The 5,000-nt window shown below is 35.7% G+C and overlaps 1 protein-coding gene across 1 annotated transcript in view; it reads right to left on the bottom strand.

Moving 5' to 3' along the window:
- LOC106875979 (hemicentin-1) overlaps nucleotides 1-5,000 on the bottom strand; it is a 169,990-nt gene that overhangs the window by 86,602 nt on the left and 78,388 nt on the right. The gene's annotated exons all lie outside the window — the stretch shown is intronic.

Consider the following 5,000-nt stretch of genomic DNA (forward strand, 5'->3'; position numbering starts at 1 on the left):
GCAGTCGATTAGATCGACCCCGAAAGGATGAAAGGCAAAGTCGACCTCGGCGAAATTTGAACTCAGAACGTATCGACGGGCGAAACACCGCTTAGCATTTAATCCGGCGTGCTGACGATTCTGTTAGCTCGCCGCCTTTCCTTCACTACATATTGACCATAGAAAATAGTCTAATACTAGAGCATATAAGCCCCCTTAACGAAAAACGAAAAGCATTAGTACAAATTGCTTTTTTCCCCCCTAACGGGGTCTTATATCCCTTAATATTAGACTTTTTCTATTGTCAATGTCAATATATGGTGAAGGCTTATAATTCTCTCTCTCTCTCTCTCTCTCTCTCTCTCTCTCTACACACACACACATATATATATGTATATATATATATATATATATACATATACGCACACATACATGCATACATACGTGTAAAGAAACTAACACACGCATAGGTCTAACACACTCATGTATATAAATATCTATATACATATTACATCTTAAACAGCGCATGTTTCCTTTTTTCTTTCCGGAGGAAGGCAGCGATTTTGTAATATTTTAATTAAGGGCTAACGAGAAACTAATATAGTTCACATTAATATTGATTAAAATACCACAAAATCAGCTTTTTTCTTTTTTAGGAGGAGACGGTTTTATGTAATAACTGTATATCAGTTAAACACATCTGAAATTCAAAAGTGATATGCACTAATACTATTGCTTAAAATGAATCTGGTTACATTATTTTGCAAATACTATAAATCAAATATATTTTTTATCAGATTTTCATTTGGTGTGGATTTGAGTTAAGAACTCGTCTTTTATCGGCGGTTTCAAGTTATCTAATTTAATGTCTCATCGAGTTACTCAATAACTAATGATGATGATGACAATAATAATAATAATCCTTTCTACTATAGGCACAAGGCCTGAAATTTGGGGAAGGGGATAGTCGATTATATCGACCCCAGCACTCAACTCGTACTTAATTTATCGACCCCGAAAGGATGAAAGGTAAAGTCAACCTCGGCGGAATTTTAACTCACAACGTAGCGGCAGACGAAATATCGCTAAGCATTTCGCCCGGTTTTGCTAACGATTTTGCCAGCTCGCCGCCTTATATAATAATAATAATAATAATAATAATAATGATGATGATGATGATGATGATGATGATGATGATGATGATGATGATGAGGAGGAGGAGGAGGAGGAGGAGGAGGAGGAGGAGGAGGAGGAAGATGAGGAGGAGGAAATGGAGAACGTGGTGGAAGAGGATTTCTTTTATTTGCCACAAGGGTACCTGATAAGGTGATAATACACGGACAACAAATATACATGTTGGTGATTTATGCAGAATTGATATGGAAAAACCCCCACCAAAAACATAAAATAAAACATTTATGACGATAAAAACATGCGCAACACAGACACCTGCATACGTACGAAGACCGAATATCTCGTTCACTGTGCTACATGTAACAAATATTATATCAGCAGTGCGACTCGGTTGCCACACATCCGAATTAAAAGTGCATCTCTCTACTCTTCTTTCAAAGACACATGCCCAAACTCTTTCAAAGAGAAGGAGTAAAAAAAAAACACCTCGAAAAATGCAGAAACATGAACAAAGTCCTTGCTATTACCTTTAAAGCCTTAGAGCTGCATGTCGGTAACTCACAGATAAGCCATTCTGGTAAAAAAAAATGCCAATTATTACTAACCTGCGCGAAACAAAGAGCGTCAATGAATACCATGAACTCGATGACACAATACTTGTCCAACTTCATCCTTACGCACACGTCATTCTATCATAACACATAGTCAATGGAGCACAAGTAGTAGTCCCAAATACTACGCTTTCATACACAAGGATCTAACACACCAACAAAAGGAACCCGTCATTTATCGTTTTTAAAAGCTTTGAAAAGTAGCTTTTAACTCGAACTATCAAGACTAGATGAACATTTCTGAGTGAACAGTGCAATGTCTTTGTTATTATTACTTTTATTCTATTATTGAACTTGAATTGCTTTCGCTTATCTTGGAAGAGACATTTTAGCCATTTAAAGACACTACGGACTGTTGCGCTTTCTTTAGTTTATTTCACAATAATATTGCACCTCGTGTAATATTATCATATTAGTGAGCAGGACACATAAGTATGACAAAACTTTTGGATACTACATATCTATAAATATTATAAAATATTGTAACATTACAAAGAGGATTAAATGATAAAAAGAAATTAAACGGCACTGACTGTAACAGTTGATGCGTGTGTGAAATTTTGTATGTGAGCCATACTCTCTTCTCTTGCTAACTGACGGTGATCCATTTTGATATATATATATATATATATATATATATATATAATATGTATGTATGTGTGTGTATGTATGTATGTATACGTACATATGTGAGTGTGGCAATAAAGGATTTTTCTACGTCTAGGAAGGGGTTATGCTCGATGCGCAGCAAAAGAGTAAGTAGGAACCCTGTACAATGTCCACCCTGTACATTATGGATGCAAAAGTGGTCCAAAAATTCAGAGGCAGACTGATTGTGTATGTAACATATGGATAAGAATAGTTATCAGTATGCTCCCTTATAAAGTAAATTCTTTTCAAATGGTCGGAAGACTCTCTAGAAGTATTTAAAGCTTACGTTGTGCAGGTTAATTAGCAATAAAGGTGGGTGTTCCGAAAGCGTATTAGCTAGACTAAGAACTCGATGGAAAAACTTCAGTGATCTATAACGAAAGAATTTTCTGGGTGAAGGGCATATTGTATGATGTTTGTGTACGAAGTGTAATGTTGTATGGAAGGGAAACACGGACATTGCATGCGGAAAATGTTTAAAGGATGGAAAAAAAAAAGAAAACCCAGATGCCCGCATTCCCCCATTGGATATGTAATATTCGTATGCATGAACGACGGAGTAAAAGTGAGCCGAGAGGAAAATTGGGTGTAACAGGAATTACATGCAGTGTATAAGAAAGAAGTCTAAGCTGGTACGGCCACGTTACGTGTATGAGGATGAGAGTTTGGTGAAGAACTGCCAAGTGATCTGAGTTGAAGGAACATACGGAAGAGGAAGACAAGGAAAAGTGTGGTCAAGATAAACAGCAAGAGGCTTAACCCCACAAAGGAGATGAGAAAAGACCAAAGCAACTGGTGAAAGACTGTGCTGGAGAAATCTGTCCAAACCTTGCAAGCATGGGAAAATGAACTAAAAAGGAAGATGATGATGATGGCGTGCGTATATGTGTGAGAATGTTTGTGTGTGTGTGTAGCTAAAATGTTCACACACACACACACACACACAAAAGACAGAAAAAAGATAGAGAAGAGAGAGAAACCTATAGTGAGGTGCATGTATGTATGGATATAGTAATAAGAAAATACGTAAACCCACTGGATTTAGTATGTAAGCCTTCAAACACCATTAAGTATATGTGTACATGATGTGATTTATCTAACGTATCTAATCTTACCGACATTGCACACGTAAACATATTTTAATATGAAACGAACGTTTTTTGGGGGAGAAAGTATAATTTGTCTATCTATCTATCTATCTATCTATCTATCTATCTATCTATCTATCTATCTACCGCCCCCCCTCTCTCTCTCTCTCTCTCTCTCCCTGTCTAATGTGTGTGTGTGTGTGTATGCATGCGCTCCCGTTTATGTATATATTTGTGTTTACGATTGTTTTTGCGAACACGCATGTGTATGTGTGTTGTACAACGGTGGAAAGAAGAAGAGAAGAAAAGAAGAAAAAAAAAACAGTCGGCAGTTGCAGACACCATGAACATAGAGAATAATATCTAAGACTGTAGGTTCCATAGATTTAATTAGTTACATTCTTTATGAATAGAAAAAGGAAAATAAGGAAGACGAAGGAAAGTGTCTTAAAGAGAACCGAGACATACTTGTTTATCTCATCCTTGAGATGTTGATAAATCTGTCAAGGACTAAAACTGTTTTGTGCGGAGCTTTCTGACAAATTGAAGAGGATGTTTGGAAATTCTAATGACTGAAGAGAAGAAAAATATTAACAAAATGGCGTCTCATTCATTCGTTTTCTTTATTCCACACAGGAAACTACCATCGTTTAGTTTTCTATATGAGTGAGTTATTTTCAACACAAATGATTTAAAGGAATGGAATTCAGGATTAAAAAAACCCAAAACAAAACATATTAAATGAATTGGGTATATGAATTAAAAGTACAGGGAACGAAAAATGTGAAAGAAAAATCAGATGGAAAATGTGGAAAAAATAGAGAAAAAAAAAAACGAATGAAGCGGCAAGTTGTAAATACATTTTTAAAAGAACCAACGTCTTTCTTTCTATGTATGTATGTATGTATGTATGTATGTATGTATGTATGTATGTATGTATGTATGTATGTATGTATCTATATATGCATGCATGCCAGTATGCATGTATGTATGTATCTTTCTTTTTTTCTTTCTTTCTTCCTTCCTTCCTTCCTTTCTGGCGATAGGTATATTTCTGTTTATGCTGAACAGGGAATCCTTCACTGAATAGATCTTAGCTGAACACGATCTATTATAAATCTCTTTGGTGCTATCAGATCAAGCTAGTTATAACATACTTGTACACCTGTCATTCACTACAACAGCTTATAATGTGTCATTTTCTTTTTCGAATTTTAAGAACGAGTAACTCCAGGGTTTGTCATATGTTTTCAACATCTCTTAAGTGAAGTGAACCATGGGTAGATTAATTAGCCTCTTGTATTTCTCAACTAAAATCAAATATCAAAAGCTTATGTTCGTAATTAGATATTATGAAAACAATACAGAAAGGGTAAAATATAAGTGTCCCCGCGTACAGCATATCATTGACATAAAGCCATTGGTTGGCTTCTGATTTTTACTATATAGGGTGATGACGATATGCAGGTCGTCAGCCTATTTAAGGATGGTAAATATTCTCATAGTAGCTGATGTTTATTTACAAGGGTTTGGTGTA

This window comes from Octopus bimaculoides, chromosome 2 (assembly GCF_001194135.2).
Source record: "Octopus bimaculoides isolate UCB-OBI-ISO-001 chromosome 2, ASM119413v2, whole genome shotgun sequence".
In the NCBI taxonomy this organism is placed as follows: Eukaryota; Metazoa; Mollusca; class Cephalopoda; order Octopoda; family Octopodidae; genus Octopus; species Octopus bimaculoides.